The following is an 18866-nucleotide window of genomic DNA, read 5'->3' as shown; positions in this document are numbered from 1 at the left end:
GGTTGTGGGGTAGTAAATCCTTGTCATTGAAGCTCTTCTCCGGTATCAACTTTCTTACCGGCCACCACTCCCAAAACTTGTGGTATGCTATTTCACTCACAAATCTATGCTCCCACACAGCGGGCTTCCTTGTTCGGGAAATGCCACCCACCTAAGGCTCACCACCCTCCGGTACCTCCTCATCTCCCTCCTCATCTCTGCCTGCACTCTCCCTAGATAATGAAGCTATGGGAGAGGTGGAGTCGTCCCCACTACCGGCTGCTGAGCCCTCAGACGACTCAGAAATGATATTGACTGGCCTTCGGATAGTGGGTGATGGTGGAGGAGTGTCATCAGTCAATTGGAGGTTCGTGAGGATATTAGTCGGCATTGAGTGTGAGGAGATGTCTTGGGAGGGCACATACTCACTCCCCGAAGAATGGGAAATAGCTCTATCTGCGGATTTTATCAGCTTTTGGGTTTTCTTTACGTTTTCCCGAGCTTGGGAGTGAGTTTGACTATTCTCTTTCCTTTGCCCCCTCGGGAGGAATCACCTCTCCCGAGTTGTTTTGATCTTTTGCCTCCTCGTTGTTTAACCATTATCTGCAAACACAAGCGTCTAACTTTGTTAGTATCAATAAAGGTAGTGAAACAAATGTGCAATATGAATTGCAGAACAGAAGCAGAAAATTACAGACAAAGGTTGCAGAAACAGTGCACCGTGACCCGCACAAAAAGGAGTGCAGCCGCACTGGAGGTATTGCGGACCGCATAAAAGTCACCGCGGTCCGCATTGGAGCAGGGTCTAGAAAACCACTTCTCTGAATCTCTCCACCGCGGCCCGCACAAAGTGGTATCGCGGCCACGGTGGTTCTGCACGGACCGCACTAAAGTGACCGCGGTCCGCGGAGGGTTTTAATTCAAGGCACTGAGTTAGGGTCTCTAATTTTTGCAATATTGTTCATGTTTTTACCTAACTTTGTCCCTACTCGATTTGCCCATTTAATAATAGTCCTTAGGCACACAAAAATTAACAGTTGCACTAACCTAAGCTAACAAAGAGAGAAAAATGGGAAGAAGAAGAAGCTATGGGCTACTGTAAATGAAACAAAAACTAAAATTAAGCACAAAGAAATGATTGAGATGTTACCAGATGTGTATATGTAATGCAAGTTCACACTAAGCAAGAATGACGGTCAAAAGAGATGATGAACAGTAAAACGGAGCTCTGGGAGTTTAGGATTCGAAAAGGGTAAATAGAGACCCTTGAGGTCAATTTATAGAAAAAGGTGTGGGACCCAGTCTTACCCACCAGCGCGGCTGCACAAAACAGACTGCGGACCGCGCTGGGTTTGTTCAGAAGAAGTCTGAGAAGGCAACCTCTGCGGTCCGCACAAAATAGACCACGGCCGCAGAGGTCCACCGCGGTCCGCAGTAAATGCAATGCGGCCGCAGTGGCAAACTTCAGAGAGTACCTCACTTGGCCTTCACCAGTGCAGACCGCACAATGTGCAATGCGGCCACACTGGCAACTTCAGAGACTGTTGCATTTTCCAAAATGTTTTGCACTGCATCAACATAATCCCTGCAACATCTCACAACCAATTAGTCCAAAAATCGAACCTAAACCACAAATAAAATCAAAGAAAACAAGAAGAAAAAGACATGGGTTGCCTCCCAAGAAGCGCCTGATTTGACGTCGCGGCACGATGCAGGTTACCCTTCAATCATTTGGAATGAATAGCAGCCACCACATGGCTGTCATCAACCTTCCCAAGATTCTATCAAGCATTTGATTGAGGAATGGCAGTGGACAATTATCATTGTGGCTCACTTTATACAGCTTTCGGTAATCCATGCAAACCCTTCTCTTTGTAATAGTCTAAGTGGGACTAAGTTCATTGTTGACATTTGTCACCCCATTCCTTCCATCCTATTTGGCACACATTGCACCGGAGAAGTCCATGAGCTATCGGAGATTGTATACACCATGCCTGCATCTGGCCACTTAATCACTTCTTTCTTCGCCACTTCTTGCATTGTTTCATTAAGCCTCCTTTGATGTTCTAGGGTGGTTTTTGCATCATCCTCCAGAATAATCTTGTGCATGCACAACACGGGGCTGAGGTGTGAAGGTTGTGGCTCCAATTCCAACACTAGTTGCTCCTCAATTGATGGTTTGGTTGGTGGAGTTTGCTGATTTTCAAGATCCAAAGATGATTTTCTTGGCTCATAGGAATAAGAGCCCATCCCATGTAAGGCATTGTCACACTCCATTCTGCTTATAGAATCATTGTCATCAAGCTTTAATAGCACGGCCTCAAGGGGATCCTCCACGTTGATCATAGCACTGGTGTCATCCACAATCACAGCTATGACAAGGTCTACAAATGAGCACACTTCGGTGCGATTGGGTTGCTTCATAGACTTGCAAACATTAAAGACATCCTTTTCATCACCCACTCTAAAAGTTAGTTCTCCCGCTTCAACATCAACCAATGCCTTCCCCGTTGCAAGGAAAGGTCGCCCTAGAATAATCGGGACCTCATAGTCCACCTCACAATCCAGAATCACAAAGTCTGTCGGTAGGATAAATTTGTCCACCCGGACAAGCACATCATCAACTATACCCAAAGGACACTTCATTGATTTATCTGCCATCTGTAATCTCATGGAAGTTGGCCTAGGTGGCCCAATACCCAAAGTCTTGAAAACTGAGAAGGGCATTAAATTGATGCTTTTGGAAAGAACCGTGGCATTAAGAAAACCAAAGGCTTATTAAAAGCTTCAAAACAAAACAAAAAGCTACGAGCCTATATAAGAAGCTAAAAACGAAAAAAGATTACGAAAAATAGAAAATAGAATGAATATGTACAAACGGGGAATGAATATACAACGGGGGATGAATATATACAATAATGTAACTTTATATACAGACCCAAAGGAAGATAAAAAGTACGATGAAAGTAACTAAATGTAAAGTTATATACAGACCAACTGAAAAATCAAGAAAGCATAAAATGGTATCAATATTTACAGTCATCCAAAAATGAAGGGCGCACCCCTTCAAATAAAAGCTGGCATTGTCCCCAATGCCAACTAACAAAATAAGCACCGAAATGTAATAAGCAAAGGATATGAAGACTCCCTAAGCCTCGTCCGTCTACATAGGATCATGAGTGGTCCCGTGGTCCTCTGTATGCGCGGGAACCTCAGACTGGTTCCCGGTCTCCTGCTGCTCAGCTGCTGGGACTAGGGCCTGGACCTGGATGGGCTGAATATTCTGAACATCCTGTGGCTGACTGGAGGAAACCTCCGGTGGGTCCGCCAACTGGATGATCGCCTCATCTGCACTGGGGAGCTTCCTCTTCTTCCTAGGAAGCCTATGTGACTGCTCATGCTGTGGCTCTGCTACTGGTGCTGCTGCTGGAGCTGGATCCTCAAATAGCAAGTCTAAGGGCAGCTGGTCTGCCTTCAGCTTGTCCACCTCTGCTCTAAGCTCCTTCACAGACTCCTTGGAAGCCCGTGTTTTGCGCAGTTTCCTGTGCTTCCCTGGCAAGCTCCTTCAGAGCCTTGCCGTGTGAATCCACTGCCTTAGACAAGGCATCCGGAGTACTGATGATCTTTTCCTGATTTTGCAGGATCTTCTTCAGTGTGTCCTCAATGGGTTGTGGAATCTGTACTGGCTGTGGTGCTGACTGAGCCGCAATGGTAGAAGATAGTGTAGACAACATGGATGACGCAGCTGACATCCAGTTGTTCAAGCTATAAAGTGCCTGGCTCAGCTGGTGGGCAGAGATATGATGGGCCCAGGAAGATGGAATCCCCGGGCCAGCTGAAGTAGAAGGACCAGCAGTAGTGGAAGGTCCCGGAGGCAACTCAACAGTGGTGGAGGCAGGCTCAGTGGAGGGCTCTACCACAACTATCTCTTCAGACTGTCCAGTTGGAGCAGAGACAGGCGGCTTGTAATTCTTGTCCTTGGGGTTGTCTGTCCCCTTCAAACTGTACCACGAAAACGGAGCCACAAGGTTGACCTTGATATCAAAATCTCTCTTCTCCACCTTTAGGTCCCGGAAATACATAGTGAGGGTGTTGGGAAAAGGATAGTTTCGGTCATGCTCAAGCCCCACTGCAGAAATGTCACGGGACATCACATTGCCCACGTTGATAGGATAGCCCGCCATAATAGATGCAACAAGAACAGTTCGGGCAAGTGGAATAGTCTGATCATGGGTAGTGGGGTCAAGCCGACTGCACACAAAAGTCAACCGCCCCCTAGCCTCAAAGTTAAAGGTCTTCCGAGAAATTTTGGTCCCTGCTTGCAACCACTCTGGAACAGTACCCGGGATTGCCAGGTATAAAGCTAACCACGAACGAACCTCTTCGCTCATTGCCAACTTTTCATTGTAAAAGGTCTCATCTTCGTCATCGAACCCCAAGTATTCATTAAGTGCCTTCCCAGTAATTACCACCTTTTTGTTCCACACTTTGGTCACATTAGTGCCCTTCAAGATGTGGGCCACATCGCTATAGAACTCCTTGACCATGTGCTCATTTGCCTTTACACATTCACTCCGAAAATGCGCCCAACCCACTCGAGTGTGAAACTGTCTATGCACATTTGGGTGTAGGGGAAGAAGGTCTCGCTCAATAAAACTTCTCTCAAGAATCAGCTTTCGTATTAGCCACCATTCCCTAAAATTGTGGAACGCTACCTGACTGACGAACCTATCCTCCCACGCTGTGGGATTTCTAGTTCGGTCAACACCCCCAACCTGAGGTTCACCACCCCCCTGTGCCTCCTCCTCGCCTCTTTCTGCACTCTCCCCAGACAAAGAAGCTATGGGGGAGGTGGAGTAGTCCCCACTACCGGATGCCGATCCCTCAGATGTCTCATTCACAACATTGATTGGTTGTCGGAACGTGGGTGATGGCGGAGGAATATCATCAGTCAATCGAAGGTCGGTGACGATATGAGTTGGGACTGAGTCTGAGGAGATGTCTTGAGAGGGCACATACTCACTCCCCGAAGAATGGGAAGCAGCTCTATCTGCGGCTTTTATCAGCTTTCGGGTTTTCTTTGTGTTTTCCCGAGCATAGGGAGTGAGTTTGACTATTCTCTTTCCTTTGACCCCTCGGGAGGAATCACCTCTCCCGGGTTGTTTTGATCCTTTGCCTCCTTGTTGTTTAACCATTATTTGCAATCACACATATCTAGCTTGGTTAGTATCAGCACATGTAGTGAATCAATTGTGGGAAATGAATTTCAAAACAGAAGCCAAAAGTTGCAGAAAAAGGTTGCAAGAAACAGTGCACCGCGGCCCGCACAAAAAGGAGTGCGGCCGCACTAGTATAAGGTCACCCAAACATACTCTTTGAATCTCATCATCGCGGTCCGCACAAAAAGGTACCGCGGCCGCGCTGGGCCAGTGCGGACCACACAAAATGGAGTGCAGCCGCACTGGACTATGAACACCTCTCTGAATCTTATCACCGCGGTCCGCAGAAAGTGGTAATGCGGCCGCGATGAAGCCACCTGGGACCGCACAATCACGACCGCGGTCTGCGGTGGATGTCCAATCCTGGCACTGAGTTAGGGTTTCCAATTTTTGCAAATTTGTTCAAGTTTTTAGCTAGAGTTTGTCCCTACTCAATTACCCAGTTCAACAAGTTCACCAAACACACAAAAACCAACATTTACACTAACCTAAGCTAAAAATTAAAGACAAATGGGAAGAAAAAGAAGCTATGGGCTAGTGGACATGAAAATAAAATGAAATTATAAAATTAAACAAAGAAAAATGGATGAAATGGTACCAGATGTGAAGATGGAATGCAAGAATTCAGTCTATGCAAGGATTTTCGTGCAATAGAGATGATGAACAGTGACTTTTAGGGCTCTGAGTGATTAGGGTTCGAAAAGGGTAACCGGTGACCCCTGGGGTCTATTTATAGAAAAGCAGTGGGACCCAGCCTTACCTACCAGCGCGGCTGCACAAAACAGACCGCGGACCGCGCTGGGTTTGTTCAGAAGAAGTCCGAGAAGGCAACCTCCGCGGTCCTCACAAAATAGACCGCGACCACAGAGGTCCACCACGGACCGCACTAAATGGGATGCGGCCGCGGTGGCAAACTTCAGAGAGCACCTCACTTGGCTTTCACCAGTGCGGACCGCACAAAGTGCAATGCGGCCGCACCGGCAACTTCAGAGACTGTTCCATTTTTTTCAAAATGTTTTGCACTGCATCAACACAATCCCTGCAACACCTCACAACCAATTAGTCCAAAAATCAAACCTAAACTACAAAGAAAATCAAAGATAACAAGAAGAAAAAGACATGGGTTGCCTCCCAAGAAGCGCCTGATTTAACGTCGCGACACGACGCGGGTTACCATCTCATCATTTCAAATGAACAACAGCCACCACATGGCTATCATCAAACTTCCCAAGATAATGTTTCACACGGTGCCCATTCACTCTAAAGACTTCACCACTTTTGTTCTTCAAATCTAGAGCACCAAACGGGGTCACACATACAACTTCAAATGGTCCACTCCACTTTGATTTCAGCTTTCCCGGAAACAACCTTAGACGAGAATTGAACAAGAGGACCAAATCACCAACTTTGAACTCCTTTCCACGAGCATATTTGTCATAAAGGTACATCATCTTGTCCTTATACAAGGACGAACTAGAGTATGCATGGAATCGGAATTCATCAAGTTCATTGAGTTGTTCAACACGAAGATTGGCCGCAACATCCCACTCAAGATTAAGCTTCCTCAAGGCCCACATGGCCTTATGTTCCAACTCCACTAGTAGATGACATGCTTTCCCAAACACCAACCGGTACGGTGACATACCAATCAGGGTCTTGTAAGCGGTCCGGTAAGCCCATAGAGCATCATCCAACTTTTTAGACCAATCGGTCCTATTGGCATTTACGGTCTTGGACAAAATACTCTTAATCTCCCTGTTAGACACTTCAACCTGGGCACTTGCTTGAGGATGATAAGGTGTAGAGACTTTGTGGTTGACACCATACTTGGATATCAAGGTATCAAAAGCTCTATTACAAAAATGCGATCCTCCATCACTAATGATTGCACGGGGTGTACCAAACCTTGTGAAAATGCTTTTCTTTAGAAATGACACCACACTCCTAGATTCATTGTTAGGCAAGGCCACGGCCTCAACCCATTTTGACACATAATCAACCGCTACAAGAATGCATGTGTTCCTACACGAGCTAACAAAAGGGCCCATAAAATCGATACCCCATACATCAAAGATATCAACTTCCAGAATTGTGTTCAAAGGCATCTCATCTTTCTTGGAAATCCCGCCCGCTCGTTGACATTTATCACATCTTTTCACTAGATCACTTGCATCTTTGAACAAGGTTGGCCAATAAAAACCACAACTCAAAACTTTCGAAGCCGTTCTCACCCCTCCATGATGGCCACCATAGGGGGATGAATGACAAGCCTCCAAAATATTCACTTGCTCTCCCTCCGGGACACACCTTCGAATCACACCATCCGTGAAAATCTTAAACAAGTATGGCTCATCCCAATTGAAGTCCAGACTATCCCATTTGAGCTTCTTCCTTTGGTTAGAAGAGAGCTCACACGGGATGATTCCAGTCACAATGAAATTAGCAATATCCGCAAACCATGGCATATCACACATTGACACAGAAAGTAGTTGCTCATCGGGGAATGTATCATTGATCTCCAAGACATCATACGGCCTTCCTTCCTGCTCCAAGCGGGACAAATGATCCTCAACTTGGTTCTCACTACCTTTCTGGTCCACTATTTCCAAATCAAACTCTTGAAGAAGTAATACCCATCTCATCAATCTTGCCTTGGAACCTTTCTTGGTCATCAAATACCTAAGGGCGGCATGGTCGATGTGCACAATTACCTTATCCCCCATAAGATATGGCCTAAATTTTTCCATGGCAAATACAATGGCATACAATTCCTTCTCCGTCACTGTGTAATTCCGTTGAGCTTCATTCATAGTCTTACTTGCATAGTACACGGGATGGAACATTTTGCTCACTCGTTGGCCCAACACCGCCCCAACCGCAATGTCACTTGCATCACACATTAGTTCGAAGGGCAGACTCCAATTGGGTGCGGTAATGATCGGGGTGGTGGTCAACTTGTGCTTTAGAAGTTCAAAGGCCTCCATGCATTTTTCATCAAAAACAAACTTAGGATCTTTCTCTAGCAACTTGCAAAGGGGATTTACAACCTTCGAGAAATCTTTGATAAACCGCCGGTAGAACCCGGCATGCCCAAGGAAACTCCTAACCCCTTTGACAGAAGTGGGGGGAGGAAGCCTCGAAATTACCTCGATTTTAGCCTTGTCTACCTCAATCCCATGCTTAGGAATCTTGTGACCCAACACTATACCTTCTTCAACCATAAAATGGTATTTATCCCAATTGAGAACGAGATTAGTTTCTTCACATCGGGCTAAGACTCTATCCAAATTTCCCAAGCACTCTTCAAAGGAATCACCAACCACACTAAAATCATCCATAAAGACCTCCAAAATGTCTTCCACCATATCGGTGAAAATAGCCGTCATGCATCGTTGGAAGGCCGCCGGAGCATTGCACAATCCAAACGGCATCCGAGAAAAAGCAAATGTACCATATGGGCAGGTGAATGTGGTCTTCTCTTGGTCCTCCGGAGCAATTAAGATTTGATTATAACCCGAATATCCATCCAAAAAGCAATAAAAGGCTCATCCCGCAACACGGTCAAGCATTTGGTCAAGGAATGGCAAAGGGAAATGATCCTTTCGGGTCACCTTGTTTAGCTTCAGGTAGTCCATGCATACCCGCCACCCGGTAACCGTCCGAGTGGGAATAAGTTCAATGTTGTCATTAGTCACCACATTTATCCCACCTTTCTTCGGCACACATTGCACCGGAGAAGTCTATGAGCTATCGGAGATTGGATACACCACACCTGCATCTAGCCATTTGATCACCTCTTTTTTTCACCACTTCTTGCATTGCCTCATTGAGCCTCCTTTGATGTTCTAAGGAAGGCCTTGAATCATCCTCCAAGATAATTTTGTGCATACAAAATGCAGGATTTATTCCCCGAATATCCGCCAGAGTCCATACAATTGCCCTTTTTCGCCTTTGAAGCACCGCCAAAGTGGTTAAATTTCGTGGTAAAATCTTTATTTTACTTAAACCCTAGGTCTAGCTCTAACCTCTTTGATTTCACCTAATTTTTAGTGTTTAATCAACTTAATATACATGTATTTAAACTAATAATGAATGGAATTAACTTACCTTGAAGTGCTATGTTGAAATCCTCTCTTTGGAAGCCCCCAAATCGTCTGGGTGTGAAATAGAAATGAAATAAATGCCCTTTGAGTTCGAATTAAATGAACTCACTGCCCAGCGATTCCTGCTTCTGAGGTCTGGGGACCGCTTCTTTCCCGCACCTGCGAAAGAACGACCGCATCTGCGGAACTGGGCGAAAATGGCTGGACCGCTTCTGCGATCTGGGGTCCGCTTCTGCGGAGCCGCTTCTGCGGCTTTCGAGCTGCTCCTGCGGTTTCTCTTGGACTTGCCATTGGCCGCTTCTGCGGTCCAAGAACCGCAGATGCGGTTATGACAGAAGCAGCAGACCTTCAGCTATTCTTCAATTTTCCTACTTCACTCGAACCTCGCTCGTTTGACGCTCGGGGCTCCCGAGCCCCGCCCGAACATACCGACAAGTCTGAAATCACGAGGCGGACCTACTTGAACCCTAGGAACACTCAAAGATACGCTAAATCTTGGAATCACCCCCTAAAACCAAATGAATCGAACTATTGAACCTCAAGTTCTTAATTTTCTTCCAACGGGCCAAAACACCCTTAAACTACTCGGAACGACACCAAATTTTTCGAGCAAGTCTTAACTGATATTTCGGACTTGTACCAAGCTTCGGAACCAAAATTCGAGCCCGGTACCTAGGAAATCAATGATTTCTTAGTTTCTTTAATTCTTTAAAACTTTAATTTAACAATTTCCAATAAAAAATCATTACTCGGGCTAGGGAATTCAGAATTCGATTCCAGGCATATGCCCAGGTCCCGTATTTTTCCACGGACCCTCCCGGACAGTCAAATCCAGAATCCGGGTCCGTTTTCCCAAAAAGTTGACCGAAGTCAAATTTGGTCTTTTAAGAGAGTATTAAAGAAACAATTGGACATATTTTTACTCAAAACTCTTCCAACTCCCGAACCAACTGTCCCCGCAAGTTATAAATTAGCTAAAGCAAGCGCGGGAAGTCTTATTTAAGGGAATGGGGTTCTAAAAGGCAAAATGACCAGTCGGGTCGTTACAAATTAGAAAATGAATAACATAATTGAAAGTACCCTGGGGACCTGAATACCCACTGGAGGAACCCTGAATAGCTGGCGGGCGATAGGAATTCTCTGGCATAGCACTGAAATAGGGGCGCGCTGGAGCCCCCCAGGCAGGCGGTGGTGCTGAAACTAGAGGCCTACTAGGTTGGCCCCTCCCAAACTGACCTCTGCCCCTAGCTGGGGCACCTCTGAACTCACCGGAGAACCTAGCTCTCTTATCCTGTTGTATCTTCTCTCTACCCCTCTGGCGATATCCCTCAATCCGGCGAGCAATCTCGACCACTAGCTGATACTTTGTGCCCATCTCCACCTCTCGGGCCATACCAAATCGAATACCAGGCTGCAATCCAGCGACAAACCTCCGCACTCTCTCCGCATATGTAGGAAGTATCATAAGTGCATGGCGGGACAACTCGGTCACCGACATCTGACCCTGCTCAAGTTGCTCGAACTGATACCGTAGCTCCTCCCTCTCAGAGGGCAGAATGTACCTATCCAAGAACAACTGTACGAACTGACCCCAAGTGATGGGAGGAGAACCTGCTGGCCTGCCAAGAACATAGGACTGCCGCCATCTACGGGCCCTGCCCTCGAGCTGAAAAGTAGTGAAGTCAACTCCATGCGACTCCAATATCCTCATATTGTGCAGTCTGTCCCTGCACCTGTCAATGAAGTCCTGGGAATCCTCATGACGCTCACCCCCGAAGACTGGAGGATGTAGCCTGGTTCATCTGTCCTATAACTTCTGTGGATCACCATCCACAGCTGGCCTGGGCTGGGGTGCCACTGTAGTAACTGGCTGAGCCCCATCTGCGGGTAGTGCACCCGAAGTCTGATATACCGCAGCTGCATGACCTAGAGCCTGAGCAGTAGGGGTCTGGGCTCCCCCTGCTGCCTGTAAAGTAGCTGGGTCTGCTGGAAATAAACCAGCCTGAGTCATAGTGTCCATGAACCGTAGCATGCGGCCCATGACCTCCTGAAATCCCGGTGCTGTCATGAAATTCGCCGGGGTAGGCTCAACTGCGGGCACCTCGCCCTGCTCCTCAATGATAGGATCTCCCGCAGGATCCGCTGGTGGCGCTACTGGAACGGCTCCGGGACGCCCTCGTCCCCTACCACGGGCCGGTGCCCTCCCCCGGCCTCTACCTCGGCCTCTAGCAACGGGGGGAGCAGCTTCTCCCGGGTCCGGAACGTCAGCGGTGCGAGTTCTCACCATTTGTGAGAGAATAGAAGAGGGAAATTTAGTACACTAACCACTGCACGACAGGAAATGCATAAAGAGTAGTCTTTCCTAATACCCTATAGCCTCTTGAAGATAAATACAGACGTCTCCGTACCAATCCACAAGACTCTATCAGGTTTGCCCATAACTCGTGAGACCTACGTGAACCTAGTGCTCTGATACGATGTTGTCACGACCCATTTCCACTATAGGTCATGAGGACGCCTGACACCATTGACAGGCAAGCCAACGCGGAAACATTACTAAATTCTTATGTTGCTTTTAATCAGAAATGAGTGAAACAGGTACTTAATTTGGAATTAAGCCAGAAGAGCGAAATACCATAAATAACATAATTATACAACCCAAAAATAAATGTCTACCAAAGTGTGTGCCAGAACCTGGTGTCACAAGTATGGGCATCTAGTAAAATATACAAAAGACATCTCTATCCTACTGTCTGAAATAGGGAAAGACAGCCAAAGTAAAGGAAGACTCCATCCGGCTGCTGAGCGGCATAGGAAGGAAGCAGATCACCGTGGAAGTCTCTGCCACAAGCTCAAGGGCGCGCACCGGACTGGTAACCAGATGTATCTGCCTCAGATCCTGTACAATTAAGTACAGAAGCGTAGTATGAGTACATAAACAATATGTACCTAGTGAGTATCCTGTCTAATCTCGAAGAAGTAGAGACGAGAGGTCGACTTGATACTCACTAGGGTCGAATAATATATCAAGTATTATACTAACCATGAAGAATCACTAATAAGCAACAGTTTATAACAAGGCCTAAAAGTCCTACTCTCCATTATATTTCCCGTTAACCACTTACTTTCGTTATGTTTATCAATTTATATCGGGCCATGAAAGGCAATATCAACATTTAAAACTCTCAGGCAAGCAATATAAGCATGCGCAAATATGCTGAGGCGACGGCCCCATCCAACAGAAATAAACTGTGCACTTGCCGAGGGTCGACGGCGCGCCTATAGATGCATCTATTCATACCGAGGCCATCAGCCCGATCCACAAATAACAAGCAATATCAGGTATACGCACGAAGGCACATCAATAATCAATAATGCCATGCAAGATTTCAACAAGTATACCAGTTCGTTCTTATTCCCTTTCAAGTCTCTAGCATATCCTAGGTGATCATATCAACAAGATAATATAGAGATTTCTATAAATAAAGCATGGTGTGGGTCCTAAACTACCCGGACGATTTAGCATAGTAGTAGCTATGCACGGACTATCATCACCTAGCGCGTGCGTAGCCCTCGCATTTAGCAACAATTACTCAATTGTTATTTCTATGGGGACAATTCCCTCTTACAAGGTTAGAAAGGAGACTCACCTCGCTCCAAAGCGTACTTCCAATATCAAGAACAAGCCCAAGTCCTCAATTCGGAGCCGAACGATCACAAACTAGTTAAATGAAGTAAGAACTAGTCAATATAGGCCTACAAGATCGAATTCTAACTATTTAAGCGATTTCCCAACCTTTTTCACAAGTTTCCTAAATTCCAACCCCGGGCCCACTTGCCCGGATTCCGAGATTTTTCGATGAAAGTTGTTCTCTATAACCTAAGGATCAATAATATATGAATTCTAGTTCATTTCATAGCAAATTTCGTGGTTAAATCTTGATTTTACTTAAACCTTAGGTCTAGCTCTAACCCCTTTGATTTCACCTAATTTTTAGTGTTTAATCAACTTAAAATACATGTATTTAAACTAATAATGAATGGAATTAACTTACCTTGAAGTGCTATGTTGAAATCCTCTCTTTGGAAGCCCCCAAATCGCCTAATGTGGAATAGAAATGAAATAAAATGGCCTTGATTCGAATTAAATGAAACTCCACTAGCCTCAGCGGATTTCCGCTTCGCGGGGGTACCGCTCACTGCTGGTCCCGACACCTGCGAAACGGAGGCGTGCATCTGCGGAAACTGGTGTCGAAACTGGATGACCGCTTCTGCGGTCTGGGTCTCCGCGTTCTGGGGACCGCTCTTATCTGCGGCTTTCGAGTCGCTCCTTGGTTTCTCCCGGCCTGGCCATTAGCCGCTTCTGCGATGGACTGACCGCATCTGCGGTCCCGCTTCTGCTGTCCTAGAACCGCAGATGTGGTTATGACAAAGCACAGACCTTCAGCTATTCTTCAATTTTTCCTACTTCACTAGACCTCGCTCGTTTGACGCTCGGGGATCCCGAGCCCCGCCCGAACATACCGAACAAGTCTAAAATCACGAGGCGGACCTACTCGAACCCTCGGAACACTCAAAGCAAACGCTAAAACCTTGGAATCACCCCTAAAACCAAATGAATTAAACTATTGAACCTCAAGTTTAATTTTCTTCCAACGGGCCAAAACGCCCTTAAACTACTCGAACGACACCAATTTTTCGTGCAAGTCTTAACTGATATTTCGGACCTGTACCAAGCTTCAGAACCAAAATTCGAGCCTGTACGTAGAAAAATCAATGATTTCTTAGTTTCTATAATTTTTTAAACTTCAATTTAACAATTTCCAATAAAAATTCATTACTCGGCTAGGAAATTCAGAATTCATTCCGGGCATACGCCCATGTCCCGTATTTTTCCACAGACCCCCCGGACCATAAATCCCTGATTCGGGTCCATTTTCCAAAAATTGGCCGAAGTCAAACTTGGTCTTTTAAGAAGTCTTAAAGAAACAATGGACATATTTTTACTCAAAACTCTGCCAACATCCCGAAACCAACTGTCCCGCAAGTTATAAATTAGCTATGCAAGCGCGGGAAATTTATTTAAGGAACTGGGTTCTAATAGGCAAACACGACCAGTCGGATCGTTACAAATTAGAAAATGAATAACTAATTGAAAGTACTCTTAGATGATAGAGAAGAAAATGTCAACATATTGCATTGCTACATAGAAGCAAACTAAACTAGCATCCACATCTAATGTAGAATCATATTTCTTTACCTTCCACACAATTCCTAAAAAGCTAAAATACCTTTTCAGTTGACAAGACCTTGATCCTAGAGTTAGAACTAAGTTTAATAGAGCCAATTTTTTGTAGCTAATTCTTTCACTATAAAGGTATTGGATGCACTTGGTTTCACAATACATATTGTTTGAACACTACAAGAATTAGGGTTTTAGCGACACCTTTGTGCGACTATTTAATTGCTACAAAAGTGACAGCTTTTAGTGGCGACCTTTTAGTCGCAGCAGAAATTGAAGTTTAGTGGCGACTGTAATTATGTCGCTACAAAATAAGCACAATTTTTTTCATTCCGCGTACTCGCAAAATTTTATTTTCGCTTAGAGCACATTCGGGACTTTATTAAAAGTTGTCATAGTCATCATGTTGCAAAGCGACCAAAGTCGCCTCTAATTTTCTTCTTCTTTAAAGTTTAAAAAATAAAACAAAAATTAACTTACACCCCGTCTTTTGTTATTTTCTTACTAATCCCCTTTGTCTAACTCAAAAACCCTAATCTAGCAGCAACTCTGTGAAAGCAGGGAACAAAACCAAGTGACTCCCCATTCTCTCCTTAAATCAAACCCTCACCCTTTTCCTCCCCCTCCTCCTCCTCTCTCTCCTAATCGCCTCAACCATTATATCTAGAGTTGAAGATGAGAAAAGAAAACGAAGCAGACGATTTTAGTTTTGTGATACGACGAAGTCACCCTCGTTGTTGTTTTCTCTCATTTCCTTTGAGATTTTAGTAAATGCGTTGAAGTTCTGTTTTGAATTTATTTTCTTATTATTTATTGTTTTTTCGTTAAGGAAAATCTCTTATGTTGAAGTGATTTTGTGGTTTGAATGGTCCTTGAAGTTTTTTTGTGAAGTCTTCAAATGTTCTTTACTTTATTTTAAAATTTGTTAAGATTACTGTGATAGCCTTAGCTTGTTCTTTTTTGTTTGGATAATTTATTATAAATTTTCGTTAAGGGAAAATCTTCATGTTCTGTTACATTCAAGTGCACATGCCTAGGTCACTACTGTGGGTTCTGTTATAGAGTAATTTCAGTAGCTTAAGAGGGCAAATTATGGCCTCCCATGAGATGTTTTTAAATTTGGATCTTTGATGATTTACTGATGTTAGAATGGTTTGGCAAGGATTGCTCAAATCATAAATTTGCTGGAGGCGTATTATACTCCAGTATGTGCTCTTTTCTCCTGCAGATGGATAGTTTTCGGCATGACCTGGCTAAACTCACCATAGGTTTTGATAGTATTCCGCTTTACCCCCAATTTCTTCATTCAGAGAAGTGGTAAACTGCGTCGAAAAAATGATCTCTATTACATAATTTTTAGCATCTGGAATGGATATTAGGAGATTTTGGTTTCTTATTCCCTTTATCTTTTGGTCTCTGATTTGCTTTCCTTCCATAGCTAATGATATTTTCACTGAAAGCTTCAATTCTTTTTTCCTATTAATAGGTATGATTTTGGTGGTTATTGGCCTAGTCTGATCTGATTCATGAAATCTCTCTTTTCCCTTGGAGAAGGAAGAGCAAAGAGTAAGCTTTCTGTTTGAACTTTGGTTTGCAATTATTATATTCATATTCTTTACTTCTATAAAAGTTACCGGAAAGTTTCTCTTAATGTTCATATTATGTTTCATCTATATTTATTCATTCCAATTTGCTACATGTCCCTGATCATGCTATCATTACGGTCAAGGTAATTGTAGTAGGCACCTTGCACCAAAGAAAGAAAATAAAAGGGATTTAGTTCTAATCTCTTTTTGTGGTTTCTTAGGGTGAATTCATATATTTATCCCTTCTTTAAGCAAATATTATGTGAGTAATGGACTATTATACTGTTATGTGGATTCTTAAGCATGGAATATATATTTGTTGTTTCAATTTTCTTCTCTGCCTTGTTTTTCTTTCTCTTCTCTTTTTTTTTATTCATAATAAGAATGTGCCCCTTAATTAATGCTCTCTGTAGTTTTCAAGATCTTAAGGTGAAGTTTGCAGTTCTTTCAGGAAGATAAATTTTCATTTGTTTCATAGTGTAGGACTGTAGGTTGGTAATGAAGAGCGAATTCATTTATATGACACTTGAAAAATTTGGCCTTTCCAAGATAGTTTGACAAACTTAAGCCTACATATTTGAAGTCTCTTGTTGAATCTCAAATAGTAAAATTAGTAATAATGCTTGTCAAATGTAAATTAAAACTTTAAAGAAAAAGCAACAAAGAAATAAAAGGCCATACAGGTTGGAGATTTAGAAGGTTTAGACTTCCATAAAAACCCAAAATAAATGTACATCTTTGACTTGCTAATGCGTGAAGCTAACCTGGTTAGATTGAGGGAAAAAACTGGATGCATGTGATTAGCTATACACCACTTGTGTTACTTTCTTGAATGGTAATTTCACCTGTAATATTATATCAGCCCTTAACTCTTATGATTGCCCAATTTATAATAGATTAATTTAGTTCACTAGGTCTTGTCTCAAGTAAACGTTGTTAACTATCATGTACACAAAATGGTAGATCTTTTTGTATATTGTAAAGGTAAATACACAAAATGGTAGATCTTGCTATGTCTGAAGCTAATATGGTTGGTTGAGGGAAAGATTTGGATTCAATATGTAAGGTTTTAAACACTAAGAAGGAATATGTTATCAATGTTCCTTCTAACAGATTAGATTTGCATAACTGATTATGTTGTTCACTAGGCATACAATGCAAATTCAGTGTATATGCTATCTTTCTTGAAGGACAATCACTTCCCACAATTCTATATAGTTTTAACTGTCCTTCCCCTTTTATATGATTTCCTTCAGTATTTGACTTTGGATGCATATGTTAATGTTCTTTATTTTTTTAATAGCAAGGAAAAGTACAATGGGAAAATGAAGTTGCTCAAGGAGTAGTTTGAAGACGTTGGAGTAGCTTGAAGACATGATCCTTTGCATTTTTCTTAAAATTGTAGGGATAAGGTTTTTCAACATGTAGGAATTCGAACACATTTTGTTTGTTTCTTTCTTTCCATGTGTATATACGATTACAATGTATTATGGAGCATTGTATATATACTTTGTTGCATAGAATTTTTTGGTAATAAAAAGTTCCTGTTTGCGTATTTGGTGGTATTCATTATAATATTAATGTTGTTGGGTAATCAGTAGGAATATAGCTAGCTAATAAATTATTATTTTTTTAAAAGAAAAGAGGCTTTAGTGGCGACCCTAGCTGCCACACAAAGTAGGATTTTTTTGTGGCAATTGGGAAGTCGCAACTGAATATCTTTTAGTGGCGACTACAGTCGCCGTATGTCATTCTGTAGCAGCGACTCACCTAAAAATCTACTTTGTGAAACATGTTTTGGTGGCGACATGGGTCGCTACAAAATGTACACTATTTGTGGCGACTTAGTCGCCACAAAGAACATTCAGTTACGGAAGTACTTGAAGCGAGCCTACGGTCGCTGCTAAAAACATTTAGTGGCGATTTTCTTAGCTTTGAAGCGACATTTGTCGCCACAAAAAGACCGATTTCCTGTAGTGGAAGGACAGCCAATTACATGTTGTTGTATTTTGGAGGTCAAGGATCCCCTCTTGTATTCCTTTGCTCTAATGACATACAACTCCCAATCACTCTTGGAAAGAATTGTATATATATATAGACTATTAACGCCTCAAGAGTGTATAGTTTTAACGTCAATGGAAAAAATAAAAGACTTGTCAAATTTTATTAATGCCACTTTGTTTTCGATGACATAGTAGCACATTCAAGAATGAATACTCATACAAAGAAAGGAAAGAAGACCTGCCAAAATTAATTACAAAATATTGACTGGCATTTATACTGTTCAAATACTAAACTATTCAAAGGATCATTCACGTTGAACAAACTTATATATTTAGTATTTTTTTCAAAACCAATTTGATTTTTCATTATTCATTGCCAGACTAACGCATTGTAATTCAAGACTTTGGGTAATCTCATCAACCAGAGGGAATGCGCCAGTCTCCTGGAATCTGCAGGTGACCAGCAATGCCATATTCTTTTAATTGCTTTTTAAGTCCATAAACTTATATGCAATGTATAATAGGATTACTTTCGCCAATAAAAAAACGATCAATCAGAGTACACACATTCCTGTACTACAAGTATTCAATACAACTTAACTAAACAGAATTGTATCACATTCTTCACCACCCTGCTCATTTCGTTAAAGAATTTTTCACTTCGCTGTATATATAACTATAAATTGGTACTGGTTTAAAAAATAGGGAGTTATTCCGACTACTGGAGAACATAA

The 18866-nt window shown here is 43.1% G+C and overlaps 1 long non-coding RNA gene across 1 annotated transcript; it reads left to right on the top strand.

The window, feature by feature from the left end:
* On the top strand, window positions 15502-17684 carry LOC109234305. The gene is made up of 2 exons (XR_002069173.1): window positions 15502-16109; window positions 17433-17684. It is a non-coding gene; the product is annotated as an uncharacterized LOC109234305 (long non-coding RNA).

This window comes from Nicotiana attenuata, chromosome 11 (assembly GCF_001879085.1).
Source record: "Nicotiana attenuata strain UT chromosome 11, NIATTr2, whole genome shotgun sequence".
In the NCBI taxonomy this organism is placed as follows: Eukaryota; Viridiplantae; Streptophyta; class Magnoliopsida; order Solanales; family Solanaceae; genus Nicotiana; species Nicotiana attenuata.
This window is presented reverse-complemented; position numbering and strand designations above follow the sequence as displayed.